Source organism: Haliotis asinina, chromosome 5 (assembly GCF_037392515.1).
Source record: "Haliotis asinina isolate JCU_RB_2024 chromosome 5, JCU_Hal_asi_v2, whole genome shotgun sequence".
In the NCBI taxonomy this organism is placed as follows: domain Eukaryota; kingdom Metazoa; phylum Mollusca; class Gastropoda; order Lepetellida; family Haliotidae; genus Haliotis; species Haliotis asinina.
The window spans coordinates 70,847,045-70,864,752 of record NC_090284.1 but is presented as its reverse complement, the minus strand read 5'-3'; the positions used below and the strand labels follow the sequence as shown (position 1 = coordinate 70,864,752).

The 17,708-nt window shown below is 41.2% G+C and overlaps 1 protein-coding gene across 3 annotated transcripts in view; it reads right to left on the bottom strand.

Moving 5' to 3' along the window:
- Positions 1-17,355, bottom strand: part of LOC137285189 (carbohydrate sulfotransferase 15-like) — a 31,179-nt gene extending 13,824 nt beyond the window's left edge. The window contains exons 1-2 of one of the 3 annotated variants that reach the window (XM_067817433.1): positions 17,266-17,355; positions 16,255-16,375 (exon numbers count right to left, since the gene is read on the bottom strand). The gene's annotated coding sequence lies outside the window, so the exon portion shown is untranslated. Of the gene's footprint in view, positions 1-1,662; positions 2,735-16,254; positions 16,584-17,265 lie in introns of those variants that run through there. The other 2 variants (XM_067817432.1, XM_067817434.1) reach the window with 2 other exon arrangements.
- Between the last annotated feature and the right edge of the window lie 353 nt (positions 17,356-17,708).

Sequence of the window (17,708 nt, the reverse complement as noted above, 5' to 3'; positions counted from 1 at the left end):
CCAAAATGTTGAAATGACTGATTTATACCAACAGAGTCAGTCATACGCATATCACATACATTGAATTGTTAATAGACAAAATATAAGAGAGTTAAAGATGACGGCAAAGACTATGACTCCACATGTCTGTCTCTTGACATTTCTCCCAAACTGCCTCATGGATAAGACAGGGTAACGGATGTAATATTTGGAAACGTGTGTTATGTCACAACTCCAGAATTCGTCGTGGGTGTTCCGAAACATATAATATCTGCTATCGAAGATTTAAAAGCTTGTATTGACTTACCCTCAAATGTAAATCATTGATTTACTGATTTTCGGACAAGTACTTCATGGCGTTTGAAGGTAGCAAACCGACTGGGACTCAGTCACCGTGTAGTGTATATATACTGTTCGCTTGACTGATATCTGGCTGGACAGCCAAGCTGTGACAAATTTCCTTGTTCAAAAGAACATGTTGTTCACGCATGGTATGATTTAGAGATTAATGCTCAGGAAGGAACAGAACATTGCAACATTGTCTTCATCTGGGACTCATGACAGTGATTGTAACTGAGGGGCTTGTGGGGATGGAACTGGAACTACGTGCACAGTCAGTTTGTTCCAGAGTGTGTTTAGTCTCATTTGTGTCAACTTGAAATGATTTGTATGGTTTATAAACAAGTCATGGTCACGATTAATGGTTTATCTTTACCTTCATCCTCGTCTTTAAATAGCATACACTGCAGTCACTGTGAAAGATGTATAGGGTAGCTAACCCTTAAATATATTCGGTAGACCAAAAGAGTTAAGTTTATCGGCCTTAACCCGATATTCACACTAGTATTGTGTGCTAAAAGTCTTTTGTTATTCAAGCGATTTTTTAAACAGAGGTCGGTTTGCTGTTTCCAATGTTTCACGTTTCCATGTTTAATATGCAAATGAAGACTGGGTTCATTAATAGTTTCATTTTCTATTTCTATACACGTCAGAAGCCTTTTGCAACCAAGGAATTCAAGGAAAAGGTCACATCTTTACCAAAGCATCACGCTAAATGAGAGTTGGTTTCTGAAGCGAAACTGATAACCAGTTCAATATTATTTGTGCAGTTCTTAATGAAAATAACACGTCCTCAGCTGTTACCTTGTCAGATTAGGTGTTACTTTTCCAAGGCAACAACTTCACCTATAGTTAGATTACAGAGCATAAATTACGTGTTTGGCATTTCGAAATTTGAAGCAATGTAACAAAATATTTCAGGCGTTTCTGTCTGTGTCACCACGCACCATATGTTCTTGTGTCTATATCAGATGAAAAAAAACATACTTGACTTGCACTTGAATATCCGTGCCCTAGCATTATAACAGGGGGACATTGTATATTGTGTTTGTTTAATGCTTCTGTGGACGATTATCAGGGGCAAAGGATTCCTTTGTCATTGTCATGATGGTAATCTTAGTTTGGATCATTCAGTGCTTAAATCATCGCACAATTCCTGTCTCCACATTTTACTGATGAGCATTCTAGAAGCATACAGCTTTGTGGATTACAACTTCTTGTAATCCATATAGCTGCATGGTTCATCTTCGAGACATTGTTGAGGTGTGCGAGGTGTTCAGTGGGATAAAATGTTATTACTTAATTCAAAATATTAGTATAAAAATAAATGCATTATAACGATACCTCAGACTATGGTGGTGTTGGCGTAGTGCCTCTTCATAGTGAGGGATGACATAGTGAAGACTTCGAGGAACATACATACGTATCGTGACAGTTGTCTTGACAATCTATAATATCAAGTCGTGTATAGTGTCCGTGCTAGTTGACAACATCGGGAGAACGCGGCATTGATTATCGTAGACAAGCAACCTTAGCAGGTGAGTCGATTAACCAGTGCAGGAGAGTTTTAAAATCAAGTAGATGTTTGTTCGTTGATGTATGACACTTTGGGTTATGCCGATATTTCGTGCGGACATTCTTCGAGTACCTGTTTTATTCCAGGTATTCGGACACAACTTGGCAGACACAACATGATTTCACTACTGTGCTGTTTCCTTGCAAATAATGTCAACCTAAGTTCGGGATATTGAATTTATCCAAGGCTGTATCGGTTCGGCTTTGTGGTGTCTCTGTTCAGTGTAATCTTCTGTTGAAGTTTCGATGTCTTTCAGATTCAGACATTCGGATTTCACTTCTCAAGTTTCTCTCCAGTGATTATAAAGATCAGTTATGCTCTGGTTTGAAATGACTATTCCAAAGTTCAAAGCTGCCTGTAGGCTAAGGGTGCTTGATTCAGATATTTCTTCGTCTGCCATAATTCCAGGACCACTATGACGTCCATGTGATTACTTTGGGTTGCCTCACTGACACGTCACGTCTCCAAATTGAATGAAGTCTTCCTTAAATGTCCACGTTCTAACTGCTTTTGTCATCCCTCTTCTAAACAATAACACACGTGGTTATAGCATCTCCATTTACTCCGCTGGCCTCAACGTTCAGGCTTTCCTCGGGATATATTCGCCACATACAGTGGTTGTTTCAGTTGCAGAAGTCGTCTCAATAGTAGGACATGTAGATATCTCAACTAACCTAGCCGTCGTGCTGTCTTCGGACAAAAAAAATCAAAGTGCCTCTCCACACCACACACAGTCTGTCCAGTGACGTTTTTCCATACAACTGTGAGTGATCAGCTGTCAGTTACATGTGTGATCAGGTGTTCTGGCTGCTGTATATGAACACAGAATATGTTATCTCTGGGACGGTCGATTATCATACATACACACATAATCTTGAAGGTTTAATGCATTTCATTGAATTGAAATACGCCGTACTTCATGCCTGCATGTAAATGAACAATAACTGATGGCAACACATGCTGGGCAGCTTACCGTGATTAATGTATTTGGTTGTGGTTCGGGTTTTAGTTACTGCTGAATACGTCTTTACCGCTGTAAAACGTTCGCATATGTACGAGACAGCAGTATTAGATCTCAACTCCTTTAATACATTCAGTGACGCAACGTTCATGAGTACTTTACTTGAACTCAAGTATAAAGTATGAGTGCATCTATAGCCCCAGCCTATGTAAAATCAGTCACTATTGTCACAGGTGAACAGCGTGCATACTACAGTAGGTGTACAGACCCAGCCTCATTCAGATCTAGTCACTATTGTCACAAGTGAACAGCGTGTAACAGTAGGTCTACAGACACAGTCTCATTCAGATCTAGTCACTATTGTCACAAGTGAACAGCATGTATAGTACAGTAGGTCTACAGACCCAGCCTCATTCAGATCTAGTCACTATTGTCACATGTGAACAGCGTGTATACTACAGTAGGTGTACAGACCCAGCCTCATTCAGATCTAGTCACTATTGTCACAAGTGAACAGCGCGTATAGTACAGTAGGTCTACAGACCCAGCCTCATTCAGATCTAGTCTGTATTGTCACAGGTGAACAGCGTGTATACTACAGTAGGTCTACAGACACAGCCTCATTCAGATCTAGTCACTATTGTCACAAGTGAACAGCGTGTATAGTACAGTAGGTGTACAGACCCAGCCTCATTCAGATCTAGTCTCTATTGTCACAAGTGAACAGCGTGTATACTACAGTAGGTGCACAGACCCAGCCTCATTCAGATCTAGTCACTATTGTCACAGGTGAATAGCGTGTAACAGTAGGTCTACAGACCCAGCCTCATTCAGATCTAGTCTCTATTGTCACAGGTGAACAGCGTGTATACTACAGTAGGTGTACAGACCCAGCCTCATTCAGATCTAGTCACTATTGTCACAAGTGAACAGCGTGTATAGTACAGTAGGTCTACAGACACAGCCTCATTCAGATCTAGTCACTATTGTCACAGGTGAACAGCGTGTAACAGTAGGTCTACAGACACAGTCTCATTCAGATCTAGTCACTATTGTCACAAGTGAACAGCGTGTATAGTACAGTAGGTCTACAGACCCAGCCTCATTCAGATCTATTCTCTATTGTCACAGGTGAACAGCATGTATAGTACAGTAGGTCTGCAGACCCAGCCTCATTCAGATCTAGTCACTATTGTCACATGTGAACAGCGTGTATACTACAGTAGGTGTACAGACCCAGCCTCATTCAGATCTAGTCACTATTGTCACAAGTGAACAGCGCGTATACTACAGTAGGTGTACAGACCCAGCCTCATTCAGATCTAGTCACTATTGTCACAAGTGAACGGCGCGTATAGTACAGTAGGTCTACAGACCCAGCCTCATTCAGATCTAGTCTGTATTGTCACAGGTGAACAGCGTGTATACTACAGTAGGTCTACAGACACAGCCTCATTCAGATCTAGTCACTATTGTCACAAGTGAACAGCGTGTATAGTACAGTAGGTGTACAGACCTAGCCTCATTCAGATCTAGTCTCTATTGTCACAAGTGAACAGCGTGTATACTACAGTAGGTGCACAGACCCAGCCTCATTCAGATCTAGTCACTATTGTCACAGGTGAATAGCGTGTAACAGTAGGTCTACAGACCCAGCCTCATTCAGATCTAGTCTCTATTGTCACAGGTGAACAGCGTGTATACTACAGTAGGTGTACAGACCCAGCCTCATTCAGATCTAGTCACTATTGTCACAAGTGAACAGCGTGTAACAGTAGGTCTACAGACACAGTCTCATTCAGATCTAGTCACTATTGTCACAAGTGAACAGCGTGTATAGTACAGTAGGTCTACAGACCCAGCCTCATTCAGATCTAGTCACTATTGTCACATGTGAACAGCGTGTATACTACAGTAGGTGTACAGACCCAGCCTCATTCAGATCTATTCTCTATTGTCACAGGTGAACAGCGTGTAACAGTAGGTCTACAGATCCAGCCTCATTCAGATCTAGTCTCTATTGTCACAAGTGAACAGCGTGTATAGTACAGTAGGTCGACAGGCCCAGCCTCACTCAGATCCAGTCATCTCCACACAACATGACAACGACAACCAACAGGTAGTGAAAGTTCAACATTTCTACATTAATCCTACCAGTTATAACCTCACACCGAATCTGTCAGTGACATGATATGAGTATGTGTTATTTAATTTACACCCACAGGACAGATTTAAACGTATTTCATCATACATAATAGTAATATTGAATGTGTCATTGAGGAAAGATGCGGATTACTTTGGCGTACTGATCTCTTTGAGGCCAGTAATCGAGAAATGTCCTCTGATACTGCTATTTCAACATGTACTGAATCCGTTAAAAAACGTTTATATGAACGTTTTTGTTTTTATGTGTTTGTTACGAGACTCGCTCTGTTTCATCGTGGAATGAACATCTATTATATAACGAGCTGTTAACCGCCCTGTCCCATTCAGCGTACATAGAAATAAATGGCACCATTCTGCTTTAGTAGAAGACACAGTCACAGAGACCTTTCTTGTATCGATCTAACTCAACGACAGTATTATGACACAGCAACTTCGAAAACACATGTGGACCGCAACGGTCGATCTCCGACCTACTACGTATAGACGTATTGACCCCCAACGCACCCCTAACCCCCCACTACCCCATTTTGAAATGATTAAAGATCACGCTGAAGTTTATATTTTGCACTGAGGGGGGCCAAGGGGTGGAAGGGTACACCCTAATTCCCAACCCCAACATTCACAGCGTCAACGTACATTATGTAGGAAATAACGGCTTCCATTGTGATGTGATCGGTGCTAGGTTAATACTGGGAACGAAGGCTGCAATGTATAGCAGTGCTTACACACATTTTGTATTAAATAAATAAACCGCATCGTTTTGAAACAAGTCGCATAGTTAAGATCTCCAGAAGCGACGATTCCAACGTCTTCTTGGCAACAGAGCATGTTTAATAATTAATGAGGATTGATTCTGAACGTCACGAAAAATGACCTAGTTACAAATTCAGATACGCAAGGCAGATGATTATTTCACAAGTTTACAGAATTAGAGATGGACAAGTGCTTGTTAGGCCGGTCAGTCTGGCGATAGTAATGTTACAATGCTACAGAACTAGGAACGAACATGTATCCAGCACTGGGAAAATTGCTTGCAAATCTGGATAAGGCATAGCACAAAATCGTGAATCGCAGGTTAGTTTGAATCAACTTGGGTCTGCTTAAACATCAAATTGTTCGTGCTTTCAAATACTAAACCAACAAAATGTTACCTGGGTCATGCTCCTGTACTGAAGATCTACTTGTCTAATGGTCTTCTCTCGCTACGGCGGACTCTAGGCTAAATGTTTGCTAAGAAAGCTTTCGAGAACAAGACAGACCATGAGATCAATGGGCTTCACATGACAGGGCTGAAATCATTACTGAAGTAAGAAGCACAGATCGATTGACTCCGAACATACATCTACAAGTCTCACTGAACTAAATGCAGTGATGAATTTAGCAACAAGGTTGTGTAATTTGACATCGCTTCAGATAAAGAGCGTTTTGCGTATTTTACGCAATAAAAAATCACATTTACGTAATTAATTACAAACAACGCATAAGAATCACTTAAAACCCAATAGGTATATGATGCCTTGCGTAGTTTACTCAATTAATTAAACTGGCTTGCGAATTATAAATCGTCGTGGCGCCCGAACTCTAAAACCTTACGTCTATTGAGAAGCAATAATTATATTTACATGTTGTCTTTGTTAATTACCCCAAAAGGATGAGAAACTCTGGGTGAAAATACCCAATTCTTTAAACTAGTGGGAGTACACCAAATGCTAGTCACTCCTCCAACATGCTATTACTCATAACTGGGAGTAAATACCCAGTTATTTGAAACATTATCTGTAGCTTCGGTAATACCGGTTCTCATGAGTTGCACAAACTTTTGGTTTTGTGTAAATATGTTTTCAGTTAACGCTTCTGCAATAAACATCAAATAGAAGGAAATATACAATTAATAAAGACTGACAATTATTATTAGTTTCTGAATGCGTTTATCAAAGACTATCTTTCGGGATACCAAGCCGAATTTTACTTAAGTGAGTTGATCAAAAACAATATTGCAAATTTGGAAACTTAAGACATCTTTTTAGGTATTTACCATCTACCATTTGTAGGGTTTGAACTTTTTACATTTGATTCAGTAGATTAGTTTGAAGTTGATATATAATTAGTGCTTAACACTAATTACGGAAAAAAGAATACGGTTTTGACAAATATATTTGATAGTATTACCAAATTAAACTCACTCCTCGCCAATATCAAAATGTTGGTTGCATCATGTCACCCAGAAGATGTTTGATCGAAGTTACAATATTCAACGGCTCAGGAAAGTTTTCAAGGAAGTTTTATGAAGGAGAAGATGTTTGATCGAAGTTACAACATTCAACGGCTCAGAAAAGTTCCAAATTTGATGCTTCAGTGACAAAAATTATGTCTGATGCATTTCCAAATTTTTACTTATATCAAACGTTCCCTAATTATATCAGGTGAGCAAATTGCCAGACTTAGCATATGGGGCAGGCTACGCTCACCTTTTCGCAACCCCCTTGGTATAATCACTATTTCAGAGTGACTCACACTCTTTCGTCGTGTCGCATGGTGACAATCGCTGAATTGTCTGATCCAGACGCTATTTGTTTACAAACAACATCGTACAGTTGTAATATCGCTGTAACAGATATACACTCATAATGATGTCACAACTGTACAACCGACTCTGCTTTTAGCATTGATTGCTTCTAGATGCAGAAACAGGGTTCTGTCGCTTCTACTCGACAAAATAAGTTAGGAAATAAGTTTACGATTGATATTTTATCAGTGTGTCCATGAGTAAATCATTATTCAAAATTTCAAAATTTGCATATATCCCCAACTATGTTTATCCAGCATACTTAGAAGATTAGCATACCGTCGTGATATATCATTAAAACGGTGTAATGCGTTGACACAATGAATCTGCAGTCACTGTCCGAAAGTGAAAGGAATGTGCCTCAATTTTAACAAAATATTTTCAACCTCGACATCGAGCATGCTGTGTTTGAAAATATTTAATCAAGGTGGAGTGATGTTTCTTAATCATATAACGTCAATGATAAAGAGTAGACTGCCTTGACTGTCCTCAGATTTCATGGCTTTGAACATTAAGCGAATGGACCTGGAAACTACATGTTCATGGCAAGCATGTGAAAGAAGAGCTGACACAACATAGTACGTTTACTGATCGTTATATCACTAGTATTAGCCTAACGCCTAGTCTCTGAATATATACAAATTTGAAATAAAACAACTAAACACATTTAATTGAAAAGTAGACAGTAGGAAACCAGGTACGCAGAACCTGAGGAAATATGGACTTGCTTCATTTAAGGCTTTACCATTGCTGGGGAGGGTTGGGCAGTTGGGAAAATAATATAGTTCAGGGGATTGGGAGACAGAATACCCTGGTAATGACGAGTTTAGTGAAGTGTAGCATTTACTGAGAGGTCTGCATTAAGGACACTATGAAAGAATCCCAGTTATCAAGTTTTGATGATGTAAGAAAATCAAATATAGAAATAACCCTTTCAACAATGGTTGAATAATCACTCTATAAGCCAACATCCTTTATCCAGGAACAGAGATTTGAAGTCGGGTTCAGGTGCAACGTACACTATACGTACACTATCTAGTTTGACACGTAATCCTACTTCTCAGAGACGGTTAGTGATTGTCTGATCGGACACTCTTCTGGCTCCAAACTGTCCTTGCGCTGTGTCCCGGGCGGTACGATGGCGGTCACTTAGGTGGGTTACCTGGATGTACCGATCTTGGGCAGGTGTGGTGACTTTAGGTCTTGCTGATCTTGGACGGTCATTTGTCAAATTTGTTTGACGAAATCGATCCCACAGTCGAGTTATTGTGCTGGGATGAACGTTGAAGATCCTTGCCTCCTCACTCTTTGACTCGCCAGCTTGCAGTCGTCCATTTGCCTGATTTCGATCGGCAACGTTTTTGTGTACAGTACTTGCAAAGATCGTGGATGAAATTGGGTCATTTATAGTCACATGCTGTTCTCATGCTTTGCACTTGACAAACAATCATTGTGCCTGATATTCGTGCTGCATGACATCCACGCACATCATGACAATCCTGATTGATAAAACCATTTTGTTTTAAAAGTATACATGGGGTGCTTGAAAACCAGAGTTTTACGGGTATATCGTAACAGATTCGTATTAACAAAAAAAACGCTTTCTGAGAATTGCAATATCTGATTGTTCTTCTTTAGACAACCGAAGAATTTGGCAGAGGCATAAGCCCTGATGTATTTCTGCCACCCAAAGTATGATCAGCAAGGTATGGAATCCATTTAAGATGTTAGGACCAGCTAGCTATCCAGCGACATGTAGATGGTCGACAGCGTTCAGCAACATGTACACGCCTGCATATGTCACATCCTGACTGCCACCACACTCATTAACGATCTGCAGAATGCCACTGGCTTTAACGAGACCACTTACTGAGTAATCCGGTCAACGTTCGCATCTCACAGATCCGACATGATGACCATGCATGTTTGGATTGGGATGAAGATGACGTCAAATCGACATACCATGAATGAGTGAGTGAGTGGGTATGGTTTAACGCCGCGGTTTAGCTTTATTCTAGCAATACCACAGCGGATACATCGGAAATGGGCTAGCACCTGCACGCATGTTATTAACTCGGACGTCTTTAAGCAAGGGCAACATCTAGAGGGTACAGGTTTGGTTCGTCTCTTGTCACTCACTGTTGTTGAGAAAGGATGCCTGCTCTATACGGATTAAACTGATGTGCTGATCAGTAGAGATTACGTCAGGTCAAGTTTTGGATTGACTTTTGATAACAGGTATGAATTCACTAAGTTAGTATGCTACTCATGCTTCGGGGCTGCGTGGTCCACCTGGGAGAAATCGGGACCTTGGTGTGAATGTTTTGTTCTTTTCAAAAGTTTTGTTTTGGACGTGTTTCGTTATTTGACGTCCCAATTTAAAAGCTGATGTGTTATGCCATTTGGACTTACAGTGTTCCCAAAAATTATTGAGAAAATCTTTGTTTTTGTTTTTCTAATGATGCTAAGATTGGAAAAAGGGCTTTCACTATGCACTAAGCATACTAAATAAGGGAGACAACTCTTGAAGGCTTAGAAGGCAGCTCATTACGTCAAGAGTTATCTCCCTTGTCTGAGCAGACGGCTTCCTGTGTTGACATGGCAGAATTTACAGCAAGAGAGAAAAGAAAGCTCATTCTAGATGATTTTGAAAGGGGTGAGGCTGATGCTAAAGTGTTAGCTTGTAGACATGGTATTCCTCTGTCTACAGTATACAGAACTTTGAAGAATATTCAAACAGGAACTGGGATAGAGCACAAAGCAGGGGCAGGTCGGCCTAGGAAATTCAGTGTTGTGGATCGCCGAAGACTTGGGCAGATTGTGAGTAGGGGCAAATTGAACAGTGTTGAGAACATCAGAAATGAAATGATTAGCACAGGAAGTCCTCAGGTATGCAATGAAACAGTTAGGCAGGAATTACAGAGACTTAATTGGGTGAAAAAACGTGGAATTCCCTCGCCGTTGATGAAAGATGCACAAAAGGAAAAACGTTTAAACTGGTTTCGGGCTCATGAAAATCAAGATTGCCATAATGTTTTCTTTTCGGATGAAAGTTCTGTTTGGCTTTTCCCTAACTGGGTGAAAATTTGGACCAAAGATACTGTCAAACCTATCTACCAGCGACCAAAACATAGCCCGAAGTTTCACATGTGCGGTGGCATATCGGCTCGCGGAGTGATGCCATTGTGTTTTCACGGGAAACTTGACAAAAGAAAGATACGTTGACATTCTAAATGGTCACCTTCTTCCGACAGCACAAACATTGTATGAAGATGATTGGTTTTTTCCAGCATGATAATGACCCAAAACACACTGCGCGCTACACAAAACAGTGGTTGTCGGGCGAAAATGTTCAAGTTTTAGACTGGCCCAGTTACAGCCCAGACCTAAACCCAATTGAGAATGTGTGGGGAGTCATGAAGGACAGAATAAACCAAAAGGGACTGAGAAATATTGAAGATATGAAGGCCGAGGTGGTTCAATATTGGGATACCCTGTCACACGATTACCTACAAACTTTGATGGTTAGTGTGCCTAGGCGTATTCAGGCATGCATTGCTGAGCGAGGAGGTCTAACAAAGTACTAAAACAAGACTGAGACTGTAAAAGGATGATGTTTTAACATGTTTATGTAAGTAAAACGCCAGAAGTTAATAAACGTAATGAGTTACATGACGCAACATGATTCTCAATAATTTCTGGGAATACTATATACGTGTGTAGGGATTAACTTAGCTAACAGGCAGGGTTGTGTTCAGCGAAGCTCCTATTTTCATTATGATACAGTAATATGTTGTTATGCAAAGCATTCAAATTTATGTTGTTTTTTTCGTTTTTTTAATGATGCATTTAACATAATTATATCACAGCTAAATACCATGTTTCTTTCTGCAACAAATGCATGACCATGCACATGCATTTACATAAAGAAACCATGCAGTGTGGGCGACATTCGTACACATTGTCGCATGTCGCAAGTAAATATGACATTTACATCACAGCTTGCATTATCATTACTAGCACCACCGTCTGTTGTCTGGAAGACAAAGCTGTCTAATTGCCGGCATGACTAGGTACCTGCGTGATTGTTTTGTTCAAGTGTGCAATTGCCTTGCCACTGCATGTGTTTATAGCGTGTCCACCCGTTGGTGAACTGGACTTTCATCCAGTCACCCTTGTCATCAGTATTCATTCCTGGGAAACGGAATCATGCAGTTGATCTTTACTGGTAAACACGAAGGCTCTAATTATTCTATACATGTCAAATGTCCATTGTCAAGCCATAAAGTTGTATCATTATAGACTGTATCATTATTTTCTGGTGGTGCCATTTTCGGGAACATCATTTTCTTATGATGAGAGTTGCGGTAGACAATGACTAGTGAGTTAATTGCAGTAAAACAAGAATGTACTTCTGTGACCTGAGACTGCTGTGGTGGTCATACTCCTGTTAGTGAGTGAGTGAGTGAGTGAGTTTAGTTTTACGCCGCACTCAGCAATATACCAAGCATTACTGCGGCGGTCTGTACATAATCGAGCCTGGACCAGACAATCCAGTGACCAACAACATGAGCATCGATCTGTGCAATTGGGAACCGATGACATGTGTCAACCAAGTCAGCGAGCCTGACCACCCGATCCCGTTAGTCACGTCTTAGTCAAGCACAGTCGCCTTTTGTGGCAAGCATGGGTTTGCTGAAGACCTATTCTACCAAGGGACCTTCACGGATCAATCAACTTCATGATTCGCGAGAAAGGCGGTGCAAACACTTTTATGCTTAGATTGTACGGTATAGTCGTATGTGTGACGTTTTCGAAAGAAAAGCCAGATAAAAATGTCCTGATTAAGTCACATGTTGTAAGATCTGCATGCTATGGTAGTAACAGGTCAGGTTGGGTCAATGAACGCACATACAAGTTTAACAATCCAAGTGTCAGACCCAGTCTGAATACTGACCACGGACAGTAAGGTTGCACGTCTACCATTGCCACTGCGTATATAACTAAGTGGGTGGGTGAGTTTTGTTTTACGCTGCTTTTAGCAACATTCCGGCAATATCACAGCGGGGATACCAGTAATCGAAGCAGGGTTGCCTCTCGTGATTACTGAAATATTGCTAAAAGCGACGTAAAAAACTAAAGACACCCACTCATTGTTTAGACTGAAATATTAACAACTGCCTTTGGATTCAGATGGTGCACTAGTAAACGCTCAGGTGGGCATACAGAGACACTAAAATAAATTTATTCATTCATTCATTCATTCATTCATTCATTCATTCATTCATTCATTCATTCATTTATTTATTTATTTATTTATTTATTTATTTGCATCATGATCATGACGAAATACAGGCTAAGACGAGTTTCCAAAAGTGAAACAACGTTACCAACAAACAGTCTGTGATAATGAATGAGAACCACGGTCATTTTCTTCCTGTTTCCAACGCCTCAATGTTAACCACACGCACACATGAACGAAACAATGCCGCCATAAGGTAAAATAAACTCTTACAATTGTACCGCCAGTGAATACTCACTGTATTCAAATGTTGGCTTTTGTATGTTCGTTATCGACATTTTACATTCAGTCTCCGATCCCTTGTCAGAGTTTCACTCTACCCAGACCGGTGGTTGCGTCAGTTAGGTCGACCAGGTGGGCTTTGACATTTACAGGCAGCCGTCCTTAGACGCACGGGGTATAATCATTTGAAAGTCAGAATCAGCATAGTCAAAATGAGACGCTTGTCACTTTTAGTTCAAATGACCAGGCACACAGACTGGTTATATGCATGGTTACGGTCTAGAAATGACGGTGATAAAAGTCTTGTCATTCCCTTTAAACCAACAAAATAAAACACAACTTGAGTCTATAAATCGTGGACAAGGTTGCAGTGAGTGACAGAACAGATTTCTAATACAATACGGTTGGGTCAAATATCTAAGATAAAATAATACCCAAGTGTTTAAAGTTACCAAAGTTTTGATCCCTGTAGAAATACTGATTGAACTTTGTTGACAGCTGTTGAAAGTTCAATGTTGCCGAGGCCTCTTGAGTTATCGGTCTTGGCACGTCAGTGTTAGCAGACAGATGGACGTAAATCTGAAGTCGTCCCCCCATGCATCTCAGCAATCATCCCCTATATACCTATTATACAGTTCCAGAGTGATCTGCAAAACCTATGCCACGCCACCTCCTACTGAGAGTTTACCAAAGAATCTCACCGAAAACAGCGGAAGACAAAAGAAACAAATGGGAGATAACTCCTCAGTTTACTCCTAAGAGATGCACAGCCCAAGTTAAATACAACCATAGCTTTAAACTTTTGTGACCCGTTACAACTAAAAGTTAATCAACGTGACAAAATTAGCAAAAAATAGTAATTAACATGATTACGATTAACGAAAACACATCCTCATAACAGTATTAGAACTGCACTTGTTATAAGATACAGGGTGAATACCATTTTTTTGTAGGCAAATGTCATGAAAGGATGCGCAGAGAAATGTTTTACCTGAATCCTCCAGTAGACACGTTTGGTATCTCATGTCATTTAAGTATATTCAAAATGTCATAACGTATCTTTCAGTGTATATATACCATACATTGAACGTCAGATCCTCTGCATATACATATGTTATAACATAAGATATATGTTCAGGGGGACATGTGTGTAAATTTGTCAGGGTGGGTCGGTGGATGTTATTGATGCATATACAGAAAATTCATCTTCACCGCTTTTAGCAATATTTCAGGAATTTCACGGCGTGGGACATCAGAAATGAACTTCACACACTGTATCCATGTGTGGAATAGAATCCGGGCCTTCGGCGTGACGAGCGACCGCTTTAACCACTGAGCTATATCACAAGCAGAAGATACCAAATGCATCTCATGAATGTATGAATAGAGTTCACAGGTACAAACGGTCTGAGATGTGATCGACCAAGACGAGTGTGATCAAACCAGGAAGTGTTTGTTTTTGGCGTGTCCTTAGATTTGATGTTCATCATGAATGATATTCATGAACACCTTATACTGCATAACAGTCACACTATTAACTATTCCCTAATATCCTAATGCTTAATGTTACTGGACAAACCAGTTAAAATAGTTACAGCTTGCAGATGCTCAGAAGCTGAATACACCCACTTATTTGATGAGGGTGGAGAGAAGTGTACTCCACACCAGTGAAATACAGTCCACAAATAATCGAACGATCACGTCTGACAGCATACTCGATTTCACCGGTCTGTGTTCCTTACGCGATGTAGTATGCGGGTTGTGAGTATAAATGTGAACTTCCCAGTGTTACTTCCCTCCCTTCACATTCCATACAGCCGTGCTTTGCCTTCTCTCACAACATACTATTGACAAACCTTCGCAAAATGTTGCTACTAATTTCTTAAATGAGGAATTCACTTATATTTTCGCACACCGCTTCTGGTGTTACTCCGGTGGATTATTGATGTCCTCTGTGTATAGATTTCTCGCCAACATTTGTTCTTAAAAGAGACAATACGTAATATACGTAAACACTCGACTAATGAGCTTTGTGTTTACAGATCGGTGTAGGATTCCGTGATAACAGACTTTTTTACATGGCGTGTCTTAGAGAAACACACCACGGTGTATAGTTCAAGCATTACGCATTAGTATATAAAACAGAACCGATTGACAAATCTCTGAGATGGTACCATGACAAGCTCCTTACATCCCTGATCACATCCTCACATCAGCCTGATCACATCCCCACATCTGCCTGATCACATCCTCACATCAACCTGATCACATCCCTACATCAGCCTGAACACATCTCCACATCAACCTGATCACATATCCACATCAGCCTGATCACATCCCAACATCAACCTGATCACATCCCCATATCAGTCTGATCACATCCCCACATCAGCCTGATCACATTCCCACGTCAGCCTGACCACATCACCGTGACAGCATAATCACACCCCTCGTGAGTTTGATCTCCTCACCATAGCAGTCTGATCACATCCTCAAGTCAGTATGATTACACCAACATTTCAGTGTGATTACATCATACTGAATCACATGACAGCATAATCAAACCCCTCGTCAGTTTGATCATAACACCATAAAAGACTCATCCCATCACCATTACAATCAGATCGCATCACAATAGCAATCTGACCACATCCATATGTCTGTCTGTCAACATCTCCACGTGAATGTGATCACCCCAGCAAGTCAGTGTGATCACATCATCATGGTGGCCCTCTCTCATCATCCCAGTAGTCGTACCATAGGCGTATGCAGATACCTTGTAAGCTAGGAACAGGCCACACACTGATGTTGCGACAGCCTGTACCAACGGGCGGCGATATACGCTGTAGTGTCGCTCTATTATTTCCAGGTTAACCAAATATACCGTGAACCAGACGGTTTCCCCCAGGCTTTCTCGGACCAGTACAAACACAACACAGAGAAGCTGGTTATGGGAGCCTCGCCGAGAAGTCAACACAAAGCCCAGCGCGGTATTGTAATGTTGGGACAATGACACACCTATGTGGCAAGGGCATAAACTTTTCATTTCCGTCACCAATATACACATTGTATAGATACATTAGACAATATGCTACACCGACCCAGATTATATAAAACATTTACAATTGTATGACGCGACTTACCTTGTCAGTGTCTTCTGTGTGAAGTGTTCATGTGAGGGTCACCTTAGCCTTGCCAAACTGCCCGAGGGTGCGAGCTTCTCCCTTACGCGACCCTCGTTTGACAATGCCTGCCAGACACAGCCTGTGGCGATACCATGAAACAGGTTTCAATTGACGAAGTATGTCATATCCTAGAGATCATTACAAGTTATTATCATTTCTCGATCAGCACGCAAACATGGTCTTCATTGCATTCACTATACCCCTCGGCTCACTTGTACACTTTCACAACAGACGCTGTTGGCGATGCAACATCATATGTCCCACCGTACTTGCCTCCATTTTCAATTAAATAAACAATATACGTGGCATACTATGCACGTGTCATTAGTTGAAAACTGCAAATAGAAACATGAAACAGGAATGAAACACTGTATTGAAAGGTTGGACGCCGAACTCAATTCTGTAGTATTGATACATGCGGCCTTTCTGGCCAGCAAAACGTAAGCAGAGAAAGGCGCTCTCGCAAAATGTATATGTATCGATACATACCGTGAAACGTTAAATTATTTTCATCTTGTGATTTGCACGCTAACTGGAACACTGATAGAATCCCTGTCATCCCAACCCTCAACTCCCTCACGCCCTCTCCCTCTGTTTCTCTCTCTCGCACACAGAGAGAGAGAGGGAGAGAGAGAGAAAGAGAGAGAGGGAGAGAGAGAGAGAGAGAGAGAGAGAGGGGAGGAGGGGGGGGGGGGCGTGGGCAGGCTCGTAGCAAGCTTATGATTTCGAGTAAGCCCAATAGGTTGCGAAGCTCTATATTAAGAGACTATCCGAGGCTTGCCCAGCTTTTTTAGCAACAATCATTTGTAAGCCCGTTTTTATATATTGGTACCTACTCCTCTACACACAAGTGTACTGAATCGACTCTTGTTGTGTTTCACATATCCTGTAATAATCGTTATCACAGCCTGTCAAAGTCACGCTTGACACGTGAGTCTCCAGGGTGGAAAGCTGGAGGTTGTGCCTTACCTGTGTTTGCTCTCTCCCCCGGAGCGTTAGGGTCCCTCCTTCCAAGCATAAGGTTTACAAGCCGTCGATTTTCACGCTCTCCAAGTCAATAGCCCCAGTCAGATTGCAGCTTACTCCAAGACTGTCTAATCCGATCAAACCAACCATGGTTAATAAATTAACCCTTTCTGTCGCATATTCCTCTCACTGCTACGATAAACATAGACCGCTGTTGTCAGTAAATCTGGACATGCGGGCCAGGTAGAAGAAAGGGTCTTTCTCGGTGTGTATGGTGCCGTTTGTCCGTTCTGCGCTTGAAGCAATAGACCAGGCGATGGTGTCACTAGTCATGTCAGATTCGCTGCTCACGGCGGACTGGGTTAAACCACCCTGTATTGAGTATGTTACTGGCAGTGGTTGCTAGCGTGCAAGATGTAATGTCTCACGCCACGTCTTCATGAAAT